Here is a 23,292-nt window from a genome sequence, read left to right on the forward strand (position 1 = left end):
AAAACTGCAATCGGGAATGTGTATAGCGCCCCCCATGGTTGAAATCTCTCCATGTTTCAGCTAACAGGGGTAGCTGAGACCCTGGAGAACATGATCAGTGCTGGATTTTCTGGTCCCCGATCACGTTATTTAATTAATAATAGTGATCACATAAAAGAAAACTGTTATCCGGTTAAAAAATAATTTCTCTCTCCTCTGACATAATCTAACATGTCAGAGGAAAGAGAAATTATGTCCCCGAGCCCACCACGATACTTAGTGCTGGTGATGCCATCCCTCAACCCCCTACTCCTTCTGCTGAAGCAAAATGGCCGACTCATGCACAGTGCACCCGCCAAGATCTTCCTCCCTGCATCCAGAAACTGCTGGGATTTTTTTTGCAATCGGCTCATGGCTTTTGAATACTGTGATAGACCCTATCACATTGAGTAACACACCAATATTGGATAAATATAGGAGCATTTGGGCTGTGTCTCTCTCTTCCCACCTTGTAGTTGTTTTGGGAGAGAAGAGAGAGACACTTCAACCAAGTGCTGTCCTGTCAGAGAAAAAAAAATCAAAATCAAATTTTTAGCTCAGTTTCTGTAAATCCTCCTCCAATCTCCTAATCACTCCCTTGATCACTGCCACCCTCCCTTCGTTTCATCCCGCTAATCAGAAAACATTTTTTTTATCATTTTTATTTCTTTCAGTCTTTGCCATTAGGGTTAGGCTTAGGGTTAGTCTTAGGGCAAGGCTTAGGGTTACAGTTTTATATATATAAAAATACCAGTGTTAAATTAGGTTTAGGTCTAGTAGTACAACACCACAAGGAATGGGGTACATAAGACAATCAGACATCAAATCCAACAATTTTATTAAACAAAATTAGATACATAAAGCATAAGCCACAAATACTGGCACAAAGGAGGGGAAAAATGAGGAAACAAGCTGGTGCAACAGCAGAGAGTATGGGGACAAAAAAGTAGCCAGTGGTAAGTTAGACCATAACGTGTAGAAGTTTGAGCACATATAGGTAATAAGGGGTATGAAAACATCCTATGATAAATCATCTAAAAAATTCATGAATCACCCAGCACATTTCTACCCCAGTGTTAGTTGTGCTCACTCATTATAGCTGGCAGTGTCTGAGTAACGCACTGCTGCCCCCTGACGCGCCTTTTGTGTAAATGCTTCTTCAGAAAGGGGAGTGCCTTGTGCCGTATCCCAGGGGTTTAAATATAGGCCTCTAAATGCAGGTCCTAATGGCGCACGTGTCCTGGATTTCAAACACCGGACATACCTCCTTCCTCCGTGGCCATCAGAGCACTGTGCACATGTGGTTGAAAGTTCACCCGGTGACGTCAATGGACATGCGCACAGTGCACAGCATGATAGCCGCATGTAAGGAAAGACAGTGCCGAGATCAAGGCACGCGTGCACACTACGGCGGCCATTTTGTAAGAAGACCAGGACAACCATTATGACGGGGAAGACCTTGAGGAAATGATAAATAGGTAATTCTGCAAGCAAAAGAAAGCACCCAGCACCGCTGCATCACCTATACCTCAATCTTGATCACGAGAGGTGAAAAACACACTTCAATGTTTTACGCCATACAACCCCGAAACAGAACAGGTGCTCAATCCATAGAAAAACAACTTGAAAATCAGTATAGAAGAAATGACAGATGGCACTCACCATTCCAATTTAACAGGCTTTTATTTAGGAATGAAAGGCATCGGCATGGAAGACATGTGCAAAGTACGGACTACGGCTGTTTCGCGCTGCTGCGCTTCAACCGGACCCGTTGAAGTGCAGCAGCATGAAACGGCTGTAGTCCGTACTTTGCACATGTCTCCCGTGCCGATGCCTTTCATTCCTGAATAAAAGCCTGTTAAATTGGAACGGTGAGTGCCATCCGTCATTTCTTCTATGCTGATAAATAGGTAATTATTAATAAACTAGCCATCAGAGAGTGGACAAACTATGAAATACAGAATGTGGATGAGGACAAAAAAGAAAATAAAGACCCAAAAATGGAAAATAAAATAAAAAGAAAAAAGTTAAAAAAGGGAAAGTGCAAGATGCATATAATGAGAAAAATCTCATTTAAAGTGACAGTGCATGAATAAAGCAGCATAAAGATAAGGCATAAATAAGATATATGAATAAAAAACAATAAAGTGCTATAGAAATGCATGGTCCTCTTCATAATCTTGATTGAATAAAGTCCAAGTCTCCATGGGACACAAAAAAAGGGGAATGGAAGGAGACAGGACCAGAAGATGCATACAGATCCAATGAACCATAGGCCAGCATATAACTAAAATTAAAGCAAGAAAACAACACAAAAATTAAACAAATATAAAAACAAGGTGGAAAAGACTTGAAGGAAACAGAATATAAAAATTAGAATTAAATAAATGAAATAGTGAGGACGACTGCTGCAGAAGAAATGAAATGAGGCGAGGGAGAACCGTTAATAAATGAAAAATAAAAAAATAAAAAATAAACAATAAAACGAAGGTGCACATAATAATTATACAGGAGTGGACAGAATCATAGGAAGGGGACAAAGGTCAACTTTTCATTCAATCCCTTTGGAGTTATGGTGTCAAGGCTGACAATCCACCTACATACTCGTTGTGCTAAAATCTGAGGTACATTGCCACCCTAATCCCACCACGAATCCTAGCAATACCCCTCACCCTCAAGCCGCCGGGATCAGAGCCGTGAGAAGTCCTAAAGTGTCTCAGTAAGGTCTTCAAAGATGATAAATCATCAGCATCTCTAGCGGCCAAAATACCCCGCACATGTTCGCCAGTCCTCACTTTCAACTCCCTAGATGTGAGACCCACGTAAATAGGGGACAAGGGACAAGTGGCGTAATAAACCACATGTGTGGTACACATGTGGTACAAGAGATGTAGTCATGAATCTTGTATTCCATGTTCCCTTCTGAGGATGTAAAGGTACCACATCTGAGGATGTTGGGACATGTGACACACGAACCGCAGGGGAAGCTGTTGTGAACTCATTTTCGGGTTTGCCTCTGGCTTCTGGTGAGGGTTGTGGAGCTGGCTGTGCTGACAGAGGAGTAGTGAGTTCTCTATCTGGACTCCCTCTGTTGGTGAAGGGAGGTAATGAAGCTGATCTAAATGGCAGAGACTGGCCACCTGAGGAAAAGGACTGCGATTGGACATCAGGAGTTTCTGATTGGATTTAAGGCAATTTCTTTTGGATTGAACAAGTAAGTCCTCCTTTCTCGTGAGTCTGGCCCACCTGTACCCCTCCTTAAGTCCCAAGGGTGGTTTGCACGTTAATGACTGGGCCAATTTTTACAATTCTGACCACTGTCACTTTATGAGGTAATAACTCTAGAACGCTTCCATGGATCCTGGTAATTCTGACATTGTTTTTTTGTGACATATTGTACTTCAAGATAGTGGTAAAATTTCATTCATATAGATTTTGTTTATTTGTGAAAAAAATGAAAGTTTGGAGAAAATGTTGAAAATTTTGCAGTTTTTCAACTTTGAATTTTCATGCCCATAAATCACAGAGATATGGCACACAAAGTACTTAATAAATAACATTTCCCACATGTCTACTTTACATCAGCACAATTTTGGAACCAAAATTTTTTTTGTTAGGAAGTTATAAGGGTTAAAAGTTGACCAGCGATTTGTCATTTTTAAAACTATTATTTTAGGGCCCACATCACATTTGAAGTCACTTTGAGGGGTGTTGTGAGTTCATTTTCCCCTTCACCGTCGATGACTGATGAACTCCCTCTTCTGGTGAAGGAAGGTAGTGAGGCTGATTACCAAACACCTGATCTGGTAGATGATGACTGGGTAACAGGAAATTCTGACTGGATATAAGGCAGCCGATGCCCTTCTGAGTCGCTGGTGATTTCTCTGCTGGATTCTTGGAGACCAGTCTGATTCCTGCTTCTCAAAGATAAGTTATTGCTCTGCTATTGAACTTATTAGTTTTGTTTTTGTTTACCTTGTTTTTTGGAGTTCAGCCATCCCCTGTCGGGGGTGTGCTGAGTTCCATTTTTGTCTCTGATCAGTTTGTCTCTTTGCTCTGTCTTCAGAATTTACCTGAGTGCTGATATAGTCTTTTTGAAGTCCTAGTGACTTCAGGGCCTGTTTTTCCTATCAGATGGTTGGGACATTTTTTGGTAGGGTTTTTTACGGATTGCAGACAGCAGCTTTTCTATCCTGTCCTTTTTAGTTAGCTTGGGCCCCATCGTTTGCTCAACCTATCTTTCTATCTGTGTTAGTGTTTTCATCTTGCTTCACCGTCATTATATGTTGGGGGCTGCCTATTGCTTTGGGGCCTGCTCTGGGCAGTTTAGATTTCCCCTTTCTTTCTTTAGACCTATTTAGTTCTCCGGCTGTGATCGAGGGGTCTAGAGCATCGTAGGAACCCCCCGCGGCTACTGTTAATTGTTGTGGATAGGATCAGGGGTCTGCAATCCGATAGCTTCCAACCTCTCCGGTTTTCTGGACCTAGCTTGTATTTTTGTTTTTTCCTCCTTCGGTGACTCATTCATAGCAGAATCACCAGCCATACTGCAGATCCTAGGGTACTCAATAGCAGGAGAGAATTGTTAAAAAAAAAAAAAAAAAAAGGGGAAAAGAGTTTGTCAGAATTTTTTTTTGTGTGTATATTTTTTCCTCTATGTCTCTGAGGCCGTAGGGGGAATTATTTTTCTCAATGGAGATGAAGCAATTGTCTGATCGTGTGGAGCAGCTCATTGCTGAAGTGCGGGGAATTTCCGCCTATCTTGCTCATTCACATGCTGCTGAACCAAAGATCCCTACTCCTGATGTGTTTTTTGGGGATCGGTCTAAATTTTTGAATTTTAAGAATAATTGTAAATTATTTTTTGCCTTGAAGCCTAACTCGTCGGGGAGCTCCGCGCAGCAGGTTAAAATTGTCATCTCTTTGCTGCGCGGCGATCCCCAGGATTGGGCGTTTTCTTTGAAACCTGATGATCCTATTCTTACTAATGTGAACGCATTTTTTCAAGCCTTGGGGTTGTTGTATGATGAACCTAATGCTAGTGATCAGGCTGAAAAAGCCCTGTTGGCATTGAGCCAGGGTCGGGATTCTGCAGAGTTGTACTGTCAAAAATTCCGAAAGTGGGTGGTCCTTACTACCTGGAATGATGGTACCTTGGCAGCTCTCTTTCGGAAGGGTTTTTTCAGAAACCGTAAAAAATACTATGGTGGGATTTCCTGTTCCCTCTGGTCTTGACGATTCTATGTCATTAGCCATTCAGGTTGATCGGCGTTTGCGTGAACGCAAAACCGCATGAGAGGTGTTGCCACCTGTTGAACAAATGTCTGAACCTATGCAATGTGATAGAGTTTTGTCTAGGGCGCAACGTCAGGAGTTCAGAAGGCGTAATAAGCTGTGTTTCTTCTGTGGTGATGCCTCGCATATTATTTCTGTCTGCCCTAAACGAGAGAAACGTTTTGCACACACATTTGCTGTGGGTGGTGTTCAACCTAAGTTTCTTCTGGCAATTACTCTGATCTGCTCCCTGTCCACATTTTCCGCTAAGGCTTTTGTGGATTCGGGAGCAGCTCTGAACCTGATGGACTTGGATTTTGCTAAATGTTGTGGATTTCCTATGACACATCTGCGGATGCCTATCCCTTTGAGGGGTATTGATGCTACTCCTTTGGCGAAGAATAAACCTCAGTTTTGGACCAAGGTGGTAATGCGGGTCGCCCCAGACCATCAAGAGAATTGCAGATTTTTAGTGTTGCATAATTTGCATGATACCATGGTTCTGGGGTTTCCCTGGTTGCAAATCCATAATCCAGTTTTGGATTGGAAATCTGTGTCTGTGGTGAGTTGGGGTTGTCGGTGTGCCCTTAGTGATGCTCCTGTTTTCTCCACCTCTCCCCAGTCGCATGATGTTCCTGACTATTTGGCTGATTATTATGATGTATTTAGTGAGAATGAGTCTGCATCTTTGCCTCCTCATAGGAGTTATGACTGTGCAATTGAGCTGAGCCCTAGGTGTAAATTTCCCAAGGGTCGACTTTTCAATTTATCTGTACCCGAGCACGAGGCTATGCGATCCTATATTAAGGAGTCGTTGGAGAAGGGTCATATTAGACCATTCTCTTCACCCTTAGGTGCTGGTTTTTTTTTCATGGCTAAGAAAGATGGGTCATTAAGGCCTTGTATTGACTATCGTTCCCTCGACAAAATTACTGTTAAATATCAGTATCCGTTACCCCTGATTTCTGATCTATTCTCCAGAGTTAAAGGTGCTTGCTGGTTTACAAAGCTTGACCTCAGGGGGCGTATAATCTTATTCGCATTAAGCATGGGGATGAATGGAAGACGGCGTTTAATACTCCGGAGGGACATTTTGAGTACCTGGTGATGCCTTTTGGGCTCACTAATGCCCCTTCTGTCTTCCAGTGCTTCATGAATGATATTTTCCGAGACTTGGTGGATACATTTTTGATCATCTATCTGGATGATATTTTGATCTTTTCCAAGGATTGGGACTCTCATGTGGAACATATTCGGACTGTGATCCGGATTTTGAGGGAGAATTCCCTGTATGTCAAGGGATCGAAATGCCTTTTTGGTGTACAGAGGATTTCATTTTGGGATTTATTTTGTCTCCGTGAACTATTGAAATAGACCCGGCCAAGGTACAGGCCATTTATGATTGGGTTCAGCCCACGTCTTTGAAGGCCCTCCAGAAGTTTTTGGGTTTTGCTAATTTTTATCGTAAATTTATAGCTAATTTTTCTGGTATTGCCAAACTATTGGTCCCCAGGTTAAGGTGGGTGATATGGTTTGGTTGTCATCAAAGAATATCGCTATGAAGGTGGCTTCTCCAAAGTTTAAACCTAGATTTATTGGACCTTACAAGATTTTGGAGAGTCTTAATCCAGTCTCTTTTCAATTGGCTCTTCCTGTTACATTTAAGATCCATAAAGTGTTTCATAAGTCTCTGTTAAAGAGGTTTGTTGAGCCTGTAGTTCCTGTGGTGGCACCTCCTGACCCGGTATTAGTTGAAGGTAATGTGGAATATGAGGTTGAGAAGATACTGGATTCTCGCCTGGCTAGACGGAGACTCCAGTATTTGGTTAAATGGAAGGGTTATGGCCAGGAGGATAATTCTTGGGTCCCTGCATCCGATATTCATGCCGAAAGATTGGTTCGTGCCTTTCATCGGGCTCATCCTGATCGCCCTGGTGGCGTGGATGAGGGTTCGTTGACCCCTCCTCAAGGGGGAGGTACTGTTGTGAGTTCATTTTCCCCTTCACCGTCGATGTCTGATGAACACCCTCTTCTGGTAAAGGAAGGTAGTGAGGCTGATTACCAAACACCTGATCTGGTAGATGATGACTGGGTAACAGGAAATTCTGACTGGATATAAGGCAGCCGATGCCCTTCTGAGTCGCTGGTGATTTCTCTGCTGGATTCTTGGTGACCAGTCTGATTCCTGCTTCTCAAAGATAAGTTTTTGCTCTGCTATTGAACTTATTAGTTTTGTTTTTGTTTACCTTGTTTTTTGGAGTTCAGCCATCCCCGGTCGGGGGTGTGCTGAGTTCCATTTTTGTCTCTGATCAGTTTGTTTCTTTGCTCTGTCTTCAGAATTTACCTGAGTGCTGATATAGTCTTTTTGAAGTCCTAGCGACTTCAGGGCCTGTTTTTCCTATCAGACAGTTGGGACATTTTTTGGTAGGGTTTTTTACGGATTGCAGACAGCAGCTTTTCTATCCTATCCTTCTTAGTTAGCTTGGGCCCCATCGTTTGCTCAACCTATCATTCTATCTGTGTTAGTGTTTTCATCTTGCTTCACCGTCATTATATGTTGGGGGCTGCCTATTGCTTTGGGGTCTGCTCTGGGGCAGTTTAGATTTCCCCTTTCTTTCTTTAGGCCTATTTAGTTCTCCGGCTGTGATCGAGGGGTCTAGGGCATCGTAGGAACCCCTCACGGCTACTGTTAGTTGTTGTGGATAGGATCAGGGGTCTGCAATCCGATAGCTTCCAACGTCTCCGGTTTTCTGGACTTAGCTTGTATTTTTGTTTTTCCTCCTTTGGTGACTCATTCGTAACAGAGGGGTCTATATGATAGAATATACCCAAAAGTGACAACATTCTAAAAACTGCACCCCTCAAGGTGCTCAAAACCACATTCAAGAAGTTTATTAACCCTTCAGGTGCTTCACAGGAATTTTTTGAATGTTTTAAAAAAAATGAACATTTAACTTTTTTTCACAAAAAAATTACTTCAGGTCCAATTTTTTTATTTTACCAAGGGTAACATGAGAAATTAGACCACAAAAGTTATTGTTCTATTTGTCCTGAGTAAGCTGATACCTAATAAGTGGGGAGAACCATTGTTTTGGTGCATGGCAGAGTTCGGAAAGGAAGGAGCACTGTTTGACTTTTTCAACGCAAATTTGGCAGGAATTGAGATCGGACGCCATATCGCATTTGGAGAGCCACTAATGTGCCTAAACAGTGTAAACTCCCCACAAGTGACCCCATTTTGGAAATTAGACCCCCCAAGCAACTTATCTAGATGTGTGGTGAGAACTTTGAACCCCCAAGGGCTTCACAGAAGTTTATAACTTTCAGCCGTACAATTAAAAAATCATATTTTTAAAAAAAAAAAATGATTTTTTTCACCCCCAATTTTTATTTTCCCAAGGGAGACAGGACCCCAAAAGTTATTGTGCAATTTGTCCTGAGTATGCTGATATCCCATATGTGGGGGTAAACCACTGTTTGGGCACATGGCAGAGCTCGGAAGGGAATGAACGCCATTTGACTTTTTCAACGCAGAATTGACTGGATGCCATGTCGCGTTTGGAGAGCCCCTGATCTACCTAAACAGTGGAAACCCCCCACAAATGTCACCAGTTTGGAAACTAGACCCCCTAAGGAACTTATCTAGATGTGTGGTGAGATCTTTGAACCCCCAGGGACTTCACAGAAGTTTTTAACATACAGCCATAAAATTTAAAAATCGTATTTTTTCCACAAGCATGATCTTTCATTCCCCAATTTTTTTATTTTCCCAAGGGTAACAGGTGAAATTGGACCCCAAAAGTTGTCCAATTTGACCTGAGTATGCTGCACACATCGGGGCTTGGAAGGGAATTTGTGATGTTTTGGAATGCAGACTTTGATGGAATGGTCTGCGGGTGTCATGTCGCATTTGGAGAGCCCCTGATGTGCCTAAACAGTGGAAGCCCCCCACAAGTGACCCCATTTTAGAAACTATACCCCCCAAAAGAACTTATCTAGATGTGTGGTGAGCACTTTGAACCCACTAGTGCTTCCCAGAAGTTTATAACACCCGGGTGTGAAAATAAAAAAAAAATCATATTTTTTCAACAAACAAGATCTTTTATTCCCCATTTTTTTATTTTCCTAAGGGCAACAGGAGAAATTGGACCCCAAAAGTTGTCCAATTTGTCCTGAGTATGCTGATACCCCATATGTGGGAGAAAACTACTGTATGGGCACACGTCGGGGCTCGGAAGGGAAGTAGTGACGTTGTGGAATGCAGACTTTGATGGAATGGTCTGAGGGTGTCATGTCGCATTTGGAGAGCCCCTGATGTGCCTAAACAGTGGAAACCCCCCACATGTGAACCCATTTTGGAAACTAGACCCCTCAAGGAACTTATATAGATGTGTGGTGAGCACTTTGAACCCCAAAGTGCTTCACAGAAGTTTATAACGTAGTCATAAAAATAAAAAAATAATATTTTTTTCCACAAAAATGATCTTTTTGCCCACAATTTTTTATTTTCCCAAGGGTAACAGGAGAAATTGGACCCCAAAACTTGGTGTGGAATTTGTCTTGAGTTGGCTGATACCCCATATGTGGGGGGTAAACAACTGTTTGGGCGCATGGCAGAGCTCGGAAGGGATGGAGCACCATTTGACTTTTTCAACACAGAATTTTTTGGAATTGAGATCAGACGCCATGTCGCGTTTGGAGAGCCCCTGATATGCCTGAACAGCGGAAAGCCTCCAATTCTAACTCCAACTCTAACCCCAACACACCCCGAACCCTAATCCCATCCCTAGCCCTAACCCAAGCCCTAACCTTAATCCTAACCCTAGCCCTAACCCTAATGGGAAAATGGAAATTAATACTTTTTTTAATTTTATTATTTTTCCCTAACTAAGGGGGTGATAAAGGAGGGTTTGATTTGCTATTTATAGCGGGTTTTTATGCTTGGCAGCTGTCAAAAGCCGCTTTTTATTGCAAAAAATAGTTTTTGCATCACCACATTTTGAGAGCTATAATTTTTCCATATTTTGACCCACTGAGTCATGTGAGGTCTTGTTTTTTGTGAGACGAGTTGATGTTTTTATTGGTACCATTTTCAGGCACATGACATTTTTTGATCGCTTTTTATTCCAATTTTTGGGACGCAGAATAAACAAAAACAAGCAATTCATGAATTTCTTTTGGGGGGGCATTTACACCGTTCCGCGGGTGGTAAAATTGATAAAGCGGTTCTAATCTTCGAGTCAGTATGACTACAGCAATACCTCATTTATTTTTTTTATGTTTTGGCGCTTTTATACAAAAAAAACAATTTTATATAAAAAATAATTATTTTTGCTTCGCTTTATTCTGCGACCTATAACTTTTTTATTTTTTTGCTGATGACGCTGTATGGTGGCTCATTTTTGCGGGACAAAATGACGTTTTCAGCAGTACCATGTTTATTTATATACGTCTTTTTGATCGGGTGTTACTTTTTGTTCAGCGGTATGATGTTAAAGCATGGGTTTTTTTTAAGGGGTTCACTAAAGGGGTTAATTAGTGGGACAGTTCTATAGGGCGGGTCGTTACAGACGCAGCGATAATAAATATGTGTATTTTTACCATTTCTTTTTACTTACAAAAAAAGAATTTATTAGTGAATTATTTATTTAGGATTTTTTTTTTTAAATTATTTTTACACTTTTTTTTTTTTTTAAACTTTATCATATTGTCCCGGGGGGACATCAGTGTATAGTTGATCTGACACTTTGCAGTGCACTGTGTCAGATCAGCGATCTGACAGGCACTGCAGGAGGCTTTCTCAGCGCCTGCTCTCAGCAGGCACTGACTGAGAAAGCCGTCTCCCTGCAGGACCCCGAAGACCCCTGTGGCCATATTGGATCCGGGGGCCTGCAGGGAGGAGGCCCTCGGAGCAATACGAGCACATCGCATTGCTTCGAGGGTCTTAGGGAAGCATGCAGGGAGCCCCCTCCCTGCGCGATTCTTCCCTATGTCCTCGGTACACTGCGATCATGTTTGAGCGCAGTGTGCCAGGGTTTAATATGCTTAGAGCAGTCCGGGATCACTCCTGGCACATAGTGCCAGGTGTCTGCTCTGATAATCAGCTGACGCCCGGCCACGATCAGGGGCGCTGCCCCCTGGGAGCGCCGGTGATCTATGATGACATACTATCCCATCCTTGGGAATTAAGTCCGAGGGCATATGGAAGGGATAGTACGTCATCTGTCAGAAAGGGGTTAATACACGGATGGCTGTAGCCTCTCTCCCTAAAACGATCAGGAAGGATGATAGACTGTCGCTCAAAGCGGGCTGACGTCGAGCAAACCCTCTATTCCTCAAAAATTGACCAACCGGGATGGCCCTAATCATGGACCGATTGTGTGGCGAAGAGGCATGTAAAAGAGAGTTAAAGGGAATCTGTCACCTAATTTTTCGTATATAAGATGCGACCACCACCATCAGGGGCTTATCTACAGCATTCTCATATTCTACCGATGACGTCCTCTTTGCTTCCCGTCGAGGCTCCGGTGCACTGCTCTGCCCTGTTGAGGGCAGAGCAGAGTGCTGCAGTGTGCAGGCGCCTGGAAGGTCAGAGAGGTCCAGCGCCTGTGCTCTCCAGTACTCTGCTCTGCCCTCAACAGGGCAGAGCAGTACGCCTGCACCGGAGCCGCGATTGTAAGCAAAGAAGAGGACGTCATCGCTAGAAGATGGGAGATGCCGGACACGGACCTGCGACACCCATCGGACCCGGACCGGACCCGGACCGCCCCTGGTTGAGTATAATATAACTCGTTTTTCTTCTCTTTCAGGTTACATCGTTTGCTTATCTACAGCATTACAGAATGCTGTAGATAAGCCCCTGATGGTGGTGGCCGCATCTTATATACAAAAAATTAGGTGACAGATTCCCTTTAACCGCGGTCTCCTTACGATAAAGGTCTATTTCAATAGATCCATCCTCTGCGACACACAATGTCAAATCAAGAAAATCAATTTGATGTAAATGGTATTTAAACGTGAATTTCAAATTAAATGAATTATTATTGAGTAGCTGCATATACTCAGGCTGGCCTCGCTACCCCTCTAAATCATCAGAACATCATCAATGTAGCGAAACCAGCCCATCACTGGGTCCGCGGGCATGTGATCCATCACCCGGAAAAACCTGTCTCTCCAATAACTGAGAAACAGGTTTGCATATGATGGAGCACATGCCGCGCCCATCGCACTAACATAGTAACATAGTTTTGAAGGCTGAAGGAAGACCTTATGTCCATCTAGTTCATCCTATTTTTAGTGCAGCTGTTTTGCATTGTTGATCCTGTGGAAGGCAAAAAACCTACAGAGTAGAAGCCAATTTTCTCCATAGGGAAAAAAAATTCCTTCCCGACTCCAAAGCTGGGTCAACCATCTACCTATAATATTTTGTTATTCGTAACCTTCAATACTGTTACTTACAAGAAAACCATCCTTTCTTAAATTCATTCAGTGAGTTGGCCATCACCACTTCCTCAGGAAGAGAATTCCAGAGCCTCACTGCTCTTACCATGAAGAACCCTCTTCTATGCTGGTGCAGAAATTGTCTTTCCTCCAAACGAAGAGAATGCCCCCTTGTTCTTGTCACAGTCCTTGGTACAAGCAGTTCATTGGAGAGATCTCTGTATTGCCCTCTGATATACTTGTACATATATATTAGGTCTCCTCTTTTCTAGAGTAAATAGACCTAATTGTGATAACCTTTCTGGGTATTGTAGTGAACCAACTCCATTTATCATTTTAGTAGCCTGCCTTTGAACCCTTTCAAGTTCAGTAATGTCTTTCTTGAGCATCGGCGTCCAAAATTGCACACAAAACTCCAAGTGTGGTCTGACGAGTGATTTTTACAGAGGGAGAATTATGTTTTCAACTCGTGTCCCCAGACCTCTTCTAATGCATCCCATGACCCTATTTGCTTTGGTGGCAGCTGCCTGACACTGGGCACTCCAATTTAGCTTCTTATTGACTAAGATGCCTAAGTCTTTTTCCACGTCTGATTTCCCCAGCAGTTTCCCATTTAGTAAGTAATTGTAGCATCTGTTTCTCCTTCCTATGTGCATAACCTTACACTTATCTGTGTTAAACCTCATTTGCCATTTTTCAGCCCAATTCTCCAATTTACTCAAATCTGTCTGAAGTTGCAAACTGTCCTCCTTTGTGTTAACTACCTTACATAGTTTTGTATCATCTGCAAATACTGATATTTTACTTTGTAAGCCATCCACTAGATCATTAATAAATATATTAAATAATAGGGGGCCCAATACAGAACCCTGTGATACCCCACTAGTGACCCTGGCCCAATCTGAGTATGCACCATTGAGTACCTTGAGTCTGTAAATAAAATCTGTCCTTAAACACAAAAAATTATGTGTAAAAACAAATTCTAATAAATCCAAAATGAAGTCCGAAAAATGACCATCCCAATTGGCAGTCTCAAGGAAAAAATGGGCCACCTGAAGTCCATCACTGTGTATAATAGAGGTGTAAAGAGACTCGATATCAATGGTAACCAAGAGCATGTCCGCTTCGAGGGAGAGTCCATCAACCTTGGTAAATATATCGGTCGTGTCTCTGACATAGGAGGAGAATGTATCTACCATTGGTTTTAGGTAGTGATCAATGTATTTGCACACATTGTCACTCAAACCTTTTATGCCAGAGACAAAGGGTCGAAGGGGGGGTTCTGGATGTCTGTGTGCACCTTCGGCAAAAAAATTAAGAGTATGCACTTTAAGATAATTTGGTACCAAACCATCCAAGACCTTTTTTGGGGCAACACCCAACTCGCCGGCATTAGATATTATACGCCCAAGTTCAACAGAGAACAAATTGGTAGGATCCTGGGGAAGAACGTGATATGTTTCCCTATCTCACAACTGACGAAATGCCTCCTTCCCATATTTGTCGATCGCCACATTCCCTTGTCTGCGGGCTTGATAACCACAGAATCAAGTGATTGCAGCTCACGTAGAGCACGTCTCTGTGAAGATGTTAGATTATCATTACACAGATTTCAGGATATATTCTTTAAATCTTTGATGACTAGTCTGCAAAAAATGTCCATCTGTGGGCACACAGACAAAGGGGGGAACGTCAGCGATCTCGGCAGGATCGAACGTGGCAAATTACCTACATCATCAGGTTGCCGTTCCCTCAGAAGATCATCTAGAGCAGCCACTGCTTGTTGTTCCACATAACTAGTCAGGCCTAAGTCAGAATTAGTTTGATGATGTAGTCTCCTAAGGATTAATTTTCTGCAAAACAGGTGCAAATCTTTTAGGACTGTGAAAAAATCAAAGCCATTACTAGGTACAAAATTCAAACCCAATTGTAATAATTCTAATTGCGCTTCAGAAAGGGAGTGAGAAGACACGTTAATTACCTGCAAACCAGAGTTTTTAGCTTTACGATCATAAGTAGGTGGAGACATAGGTTTTCTTTTGTTGGCCTGTCGTCCCCTTGTAGTCCTAAATGGTTGTACTTTCCTCACATTTTCAGTCCCTGAGGTTTTCTCAGACTTAACTCTCACATCATCCGCTGATGTAAAAGAGGAAATGGAACCAGATCTTGAATGGGGAATTGGGGGCGATCTATTTGTCCTATTTTTCCACTTATAGACCCTATACTTCAGGGAATCCAAATTATCCCTCTGTAGTTTTTTCGATTTAACCCCTTCACACCCGAGCCTGTTTTTGCCTTCGTGACCGGGCCAATTTTTTAAATTCTGACCAGTGTCACTTTATGAGGTCATAACTCTAGAACGCTTCAACGGATCCTACTGATTCTGACATTGTTTTCTCATGACATATTGTACTTCATGATGGTGGTAAAAAATTTTAGATATGAGCTGCGCTTATTTGTTAAAAAAAAATCAAAATTTGGCGAAAATTTTGCAATTTTCAAACTTTTAATTTTTATGCCCTTAAATCAGAGAGTGATATCGCACAAAATAGTTAATAAATAACATTTCCCACATGTCTACTTTACATCTGCACAATTTTGGAAACATCATTTTTTTTTTTTAGGAAGTTATAAGGGTTAAAAGTAGACCAGCGATTTCTCATTTTTACAACAAAATTTGCAACACCATTTTTTTTAGGGACCACCTCACATTTGAAGTGAGTTTGGGGGGTCAATATGACAGAAAATACCCAAAAGTGACACCATTCTGAAAACTGCACCTCTCAATGTACTCAAAACCACATTCAAGAAGTTTATTAACCCTTCAGGTGCTTCACATGAATGAATGGAATATGGAAGGAAAAAATAAACATTTAACTTTTTTTCACAAACATTTTACTTCAAAACCATTTTTTTTATTTTCACAAGTGTAAAAAGAGAAAATGAACCACAAAATTTTTTGTGCGATTTCTCCCGAATACGCAGATACCCCGTATGTGGGGCTAAACCATTGTTTGAGCACACGGCAGAGCTCAGAACGGAAGGAGCGCCGTTTGACTTTTTCAATGCAGAATTGGCAGGAATTGAGATCGGATGCCATGTCGCATTTAGAGAGCCCCTGATGTACCTAAACAGTGGAAACACCCAACAAGTGACCCCATTTTGGAAACTAGACCCCTTAAAGAACTTATCTAGATGTGTTGTGAACACTTTGAACCCCCAAGTGCTTCATAGAAGTTTATAACGTAGAGCCATGAAAATAAAAAATCATTTTTTTTCCACAAAATGACCTTTTAGCCCCCAATTTTAATTTTCACAAGGGTAACAGGAGAAATTGGACCCCAAAAGTTGTTGTCCAATTTGTCCTGAGTACGCTGATACCCCATATGTGGAAGAAAACTACTGTATGGGCACACGGTGGGGCTCGGAAGGGAAGTAGTGACGTTCTGGAATGCAGACTTTGATGGAATGGTCTGCGGGTGTCATGTGCGTTTGCAGAGCCCCTAATGTACCTAAACAGTGGAAATCCCCCACAAGTGACCCCATTTTGGAAATTAGATCCCCCAAGGAACTTATCTAGATGTGTGGTGAGCACTTTGAACCCCCAAGTGTTTCAGTAAAGTTTATAATGTAGAGGCGTGAAAATAAAAAAATCATTTTTTTTCCACAAAAATGATCTTTTAGCCCCCAATTTTTATTTTCACAAGGGTAACAGGAGAAATTGGACCCTAAGAGTTGTTGTCCAATTTGTCCTGAGTACGCTGGTATGCCATATGTGGGAGAAAACTACTGTTTGGGCACACGGTGGGGCTCGGAAGGGAAGTAGTGACGTTCTGAAATGCAGACTTTGATGGAATGGTCTGCGGGCGTCATATTGCATTTATAGAGCCGCTGATGTACCTAAACAGTGGAAACCCCCAATTCTAATTCCAACCCTAACCCCAACACACCCCTAACCCTAATCTCAGCCCTAACCATAACCCTAACCACAAACCTAACACCAACACACCCATAACCTTAATCCCAGCCCTAACCCTAGCCCTAACCCTAGCCCTAACCTTAGCCCTTGCCCTAGCCCTAACCTGTGTACCTGCTTTTTTCTTTTTTTTCTTTACTTTTTTTTATTTTTGTGACAAGATCGCTGCGCTGCGATCTGACTCATAGTAACGCCACTTCTCCTCTGATCTCACACTGACAGATGATCAGAGGAGAAGCAGCGTTACTATGTGACAAGATCGCTGCCTGGCACACAGTAACGTGACTTCTCCTCTGATCTAACACTGACAGGCGATCAGAGGTGAAGCAGCGTTACTGTGTGACAAGATCGCTGCCTGGCACAGCTGTGCCAGGCAGCGATCAGCTGTGCCAGGCAGCGATCTAGTCACACAGTAACGCTGCTTCACCTCTGATCATCTGTCAGTGTTAGATCAGAGGAGAAGCCGCGTTACAATGAGTGAGATCGCCGGGAAACAAGCAGCTTTCCCAGCGATCGCTCCCATTGGCTGCTGTGACGCTGACGTCATCAGGACCTGAACCAATCAGGTCTCGATGATGTCGGGGGTCCCAGCATGCATTGTGCACCGGGATCCCCGCGTTGTAAGGTATGTGGGGGTCCCGGGGGGCACAAAACCGCCAACAGTAGATAAACGTCGGCGCTGCACAAAGCCCAGCAAGCGCCAACGTTTATCTACAGTGGGCGGTCGTGAAGAGGTTAACCATGCAAGTCTCCTGTTCCCATTTAGTAAGGTCTTTTTCAAGATCGACATTAAGTTTTTCTAGAGCATCTGCAGTTAGAGTGTCCTTAATAGTAGATTGAAGGACATCAATTTCTTTCTCTAATTCTTCTATTTTTGTCTCATCCAATTTCAACAACAGTTCCATAAATGCCCGTGAACATCTAGTAGCAGTCTCCTCCCATTCCCTTCTGAATAGATCATCCTCTATTGAAAAGGCTGGAAAAATTTGAACACGCAATCCCCTAGGAATTAACCCGCGAGTCAGGTATTGCCCCAAGGATGCCATGTTCCACCACAGTTTCGTCCGCTTTTGCAGCAGAGTCCTCAATCTCATAATCTGTTCTTTAGAGTCACCACCATTAACATTTAAAATACCAGCAGAGTCCTCCTTAAACACCCCCTGTAATTGAGACAACCATGTTTAGTCTCTGGCGCGATAGTCCGTCTGCTTATGACTGGAAGCTGTGAGAAACACAGAAAAGAATACACTTAAAACAAAAGTCAAAATAAGCAATCCAAAATACCAGGGCCAAGGAAGGCTAGAGCCTCGCTCCCAAAATGAGTGCATAAATGCAAAATACAAATCAGTAGATGGAATACTCCCATAGATATACAACACCACAAGGAATGGAGTACATAAGGCCATCAGACATCAAATCCAACAATATTATTAAACAAAATTAGATACATAAAACATAAGTCACAAATACAGGCACAAAGGAAGGTAAAAATGAGGAAACAAGCTGGTGCAAATCTCCAGCGGAGAGTACGGGGACAAAAAAGTAGCCAGGGGTAAGTTAGACCATAACTTGTTGCAGGTCTAGTAGTATTAGATTTTTCTGAACAATCATACGCAAAATATGTGTTAAGGGGACTCACAGTGTGGCCAACCAGCACTGCACAGTGGTAATTATTACGCCCAGTAGCTATATGTTTGATGTGTTATATGCAGAGACTGCACAGTTCGTGGGGTAAAACAACTTTATATAATAAAGAGCTCTTTTACCGTAAAAACTTTTATATCTGCAACTTGCACTTTATGTAAGAAAAAAGAAAGAAACAGTTTTTACTTTTTGATGCACTTTACCCCCTACACTGTGATAAATTACAAAATATGTTTGGAAATGTCTGTCATATCGCACATCTAAGGCTGGTTTCACATTAGCGCTTTTGTGCGCAGCGCATCGGGCGCACCAGTGCGCATGCGCACTGCGCACCTATATTTTACATGATGTGCGCATGGTCTTGCGCATATTTGCGCTTTCGTGCGCATGCGTTTTTTTGTCTTTTGCGCCAGGCGCCTCAGACGCAACATGTTGCATTTTTGGTTCCGCCCTGTCTCGTTAAAACAACGCATGCGCACGGAATGCGCACGGAATGCGCAAAAACACCACATTGGAGCCTATGGGAGCGCAATACTTGCGCATGGTCTTGCGTTTTTATGCGCATGCGTTTTTTACATAAACATGACTGAAATTTGGTCTAGACAGTAAAAAAAAAAAATTGAACCAAGGTGATAAAATGGTGTGGGCACTGGGATTCCACAATACTTTAAGGATTGCTCACTAGTGGACACACAGCACAAGCTGCACCAATGTAAGTATGAAAAACCTAATGTCTGGCTGAAATTTCAATACATTTCTATGTACTTATGTCTCTTTTTTTTTTTATTGCAGCATGTCTTCATCTGGTGAAGAATATGTCCCCGGGACAGGGCAAGAGGCAGAAGAAGTGAGTACTATGCTTCCGTATGGATTTGAAAAAATAAACACATGTGATTAATTTTTTTGGTTTAATTTTCAGAGCTCATCCTCCATCACGCCACCACCACCGGAGGAACGGCAGGAGCAGCAAGGCCAAGTGCGGGCGGGTAGACGTGATGTAAGTACAGACGGACTGTTGTTTTTTTTTTTTACTTATTTTCTAGTCTGTTTTTTTTTTTTTTTTTTTTTGGTATTTTTTAGTTTTTTTTTTTTAAATTTTCATGGTTGTTTTTTTCGATGTTTGTTGTTTTTTTTCCATTTATTTCCATTTAAAACAAATAATTTTTTCATGGATTGTTTATCAATATCTAGGGCTCAAAGTGTGTATGTGTGTGTGTGTGTGTTTGTGTGTGTGTGTGTATGTTTGTTTGTTTGGGTATATGGGCACGGGACTATGGGATGGAGGATATATATGATGGGTATATGGGCACGGGATAGAGGATATGTATGATGGTATATGGGCACGGGACTATGGGATGGCGAACATGTATCATGTGTATATGGGCACAGGCATATGAGATGGCGAATATGTATGATGGGTATATGGGCACAGGACTATGGGATGGAGGATATGTATGATGGAATATGGGCACGGGACTATGGGATGGAGGATATATATGATGGGTATATGGGCATGGGATGGAGGATATGTATGATGGTATATGGGCACGGGACTATGGGATGGCGAATATGTATGATGGGTATATGGGCACAGGCATATGGGATGGCGAATATGTATGATGGGTATATGGGCACAGGCATATGGGATGGCGAATATGTATGATGGGTATATGGGCACAGGACTATGGGATGGAGGATATGTATGATGGAATATGGGCACGGGACTATGGGATGGAGGATAATTTTAAATTTATATAACTAACCACAGTTAGTTACTATGCCCGGGCAGCGCCGGGCTCTTCAGCTAGTTATCGATATTTTTTTTTTTTAAATCTTTCAAAGATTAATGTTTGTCTTTCTTTTCTAGGCTCCACAGCTGGAGGAGGACCTCGCCCTGGACAACGACGAGCTCATCCGTCTAGTCCAGGAGCGAGTCCCGTTGTGGGACACCCGTCACCAACTGCACTCGGACAACGTGGTGATCCGGCGGCTCTGGAACGAGGTGGCCGCATCGCTGATGGATGGCTGGGACAACGCCTCTCCCCGGGTCCGCAAGGATTTTCGTAAGTATTTAAATGCAGTGTGATGCAGCAGTGATCTTGGCCGGGATCACCCAACTGTGTGTGATGCTATTAACTCCATGGAGTTTCTATCATCACACACAGTTGGATGATCACAGCCTCCAGTGCATAGTCTTACTTTTTTTCTTTTTTTTTTTTTTCCATCACAGTGAACAAAGTCAGAACCCGTTGGTGCTCGATGAAGGACCGCTTCAACAGGGATATCCGTCAGGAGAATAAGGTTCGCAGTGGTGCTGCGGCAAGGACAGGCACGAAGTACCGATACCATCGTGCCTTGGCATTTTTAAGACCGGTCCTTGCCTCCCGAACGTAAGTATTTTCTAGTTGTATTGTGTTTTATTCTGTGCTTTTCTATTCCACAGGAGTTGGCGATTGTTAATTTATGGTAGTAATTTCTTTCTTTTCTTTTCACAGCACCTGGAGCAGCACCCTGCAACCTGGTCCCGAAGCGGTCCTTCATCAAGCTGCCCCGGACCCCTCCCAGCCATCCATCAGCGAGGAAGCACCTTGCAGGTCTGCACCACAGTCATCTGGAGACCAGGAAGCTGGTCGCTCAGGTGTTCCCCTGTCCCAGGTCTCTGCCACTGGTTTTGCGGGCACTTCCCGCCAGCAGCGGCAGAGGACCTTGGACAGGCCTCTCATGCCCGAGTTCGTTGAATTGAGCTCGGTCTTTCAGAGTAGCCTCAAGGCACTCTCCGATAGACTTGAGAGTGGTTTCCTCCTTTTGGACCAACGCTACAAGTCTATCGAGGGTCGCCTTGAGCGCCTGGAAGTCGACCTCGCCAGACCAGCGCATCATTTTTATACCCAAATAGCTCGGGACACGGCGGAACACCTTACCCCTGACCTCCAGTTGACTGTCATGCAGGCCTGCAACAATGCTTTTATGCAGGCTATGCAGCAGAGTAGGATTATGCAGCAGTCAGTGGTGGCATTTCCACCGGTGCCACCACTGACTCGTTTTACAGCATTACCTACTTCTGCTGCATATCACTGCACAGCCACCACACTTCCAAGCCTCGCCGGACACCAATATACCGCCCCAAGTCCGAGTGCAGCTGGACACTTACCCGCCAACACCATGCCAAGCGCTGCTCCTGCCTGGCCCACCACTGCTGCCGCCACCACCACTGGATGGCCCGTCGTCACCACCCCTGCCTTGAGCGCCGCAACCACCACCACCAGCGGGAGGACCACCCCGGTATGGACCGCCACAGCCACCACGCCTGCATGGACCGCCACCACCACCACCACCACCACCACCTCGGAGCAGCATCAGCTGGGGGACCCGCATTCAATATTTACGGCCCCTGCCAGGACATCCACCACCTCCAGCATGCCACAGCTGGAACAAGATCCTGGCAGGCGGTCAACAAGTGCCAGGCGGTCCCCCAGCTCCAGCCAGTCCCCAGCCTCCAGGCGTTCCAGAGGCTCAAGGCAGTCCAGAGGCTCAAGGCGGTCCAGAGGCTCAAGGCGGTCCCCGGGGTCTAGCCAGTCCTCAGGCTCAAGCGAGGACAGCAGGAAGACGACGGGCCACCGTCCTAAAAAAACAAAGAGGAGGACTCTTACCCTCCCTCCTCCCTCACCTCCCACTTCACAACTTTCCTTGCCTCAGCTCCCTTCCCCCACTTCTTTGGTTCCTCCTTCCCCTAGAACCCCTTACTCCACCCAAAGCCGTTCCTCATCCCTCCACACCCCCCAGTTTCCAGCAACTAAAAAATAATTTAAATAAATGTTATATTTTTTTTTCAAAATAATGTTTGGTTATTGTGTCTTTCGCCGCCTGCACACACTGCGCCCTACACTATGGTTTGTTTTTCTTTACTTTCTACCGGATGGTCAGCCATCCAACTCTGAAAGGGATACTATATTTCTTTTTTTTTTTTATATATATATATATATATATATATATATATATATATATATATATATATATAAATAAAACAAAAATGAAATATAGTATCCCTTTCAGAGTTGGATGGCTGACCATCCGGTAGAAAGTAAAGAAAGGGAAACCACCAAAAAAAAAAAAATATATATATATATATATATATATATATATATATATATATATATATATATATAAAAATAAATATATATATATATATATATAAATATATATATATAAATATATAAATATATATATATAAATATATAAATATATATATATATAAATATATATATAAATATATATATATAAATATATATATAAATATATATTTATATAAATATATATTTATATTTATATATATATATTTATATAGATATATATTTATATAAATATATATATATATATATATATATATATATATATATATATATATATTTATATATATATATATATATATATATTTATATATATATATTTATATATATATAAATATATTTATATATATATATATATATATATTTATATATATATATATATATATATATATATATTTATATATATATATTTATATATATATATATATTTATATATATATATATATTTATATATATATATATATATATATATATTTATATATATATATATATATATTTATATATAAATATATATATATAAATATATATATATATATAAATATATATATAAATATATATATATATATATAAATATATATATATATATATATATATATATATATAAATATATATATATATATATATATATTTATATATATATATATATATATATATATATATTTATATATATATATTTATATATATATATATATATAAATATATATATATAAATATATATATTTATATATATATATTTATATATATATATATATATAAATATATATATATAAATATATATATAAATATATATATATAAATATATATATAAATATA

At 41.8% G+C, this 23,292-nt stretch overlaps 1 long non-coding RNA gene across 2 annotated transcripts in view; it reads right to left on the bottom strand.

The window, feature by feature from the left end:
- Positions 1 to 1,884: 1,884 nt before the first annotated feature.
- The window catches only part of LOC141099815 (uncharacterized), a 57,026-nt gene continuing 35,618 nt past the window's right edge, over positions 1,885 to 23,292 (bottom strand). The window contains exons 2-3 of one of the 2 annotated variants that reach the window (XR_012234530.1): positions 14,465 to 14,585; positions 1,885 to 2,305 (exon numbers count right to left, since the gene is read on the bottom strand). This is a non-coding gene — a long non-coding RNA (uncharacterized lncRNA). Of the gene's footprint in view, positions 2,306 to 14,460; positions 14,586 to 23,292 lie in introns of both variants that reach the window. The other variant, XR_012234531.1, reaches the window with a different exon arrangement.

This window comes from Dendrobates tinctorius, unplaced genomic scaffold, assembly GCF_039654945.1.
Source record: "Dendrobates tinctorius isolate UK_male_01 unplaced genomic scaffold, ASM3965494v1 ptg000102l, whole genome shotgun sequence".
NCBI lineage: Eukaryota > Metazoa > Chordata > Amphibia > Anura > Dendrobatidae > Dendrobates > Dendrobates tinctorius.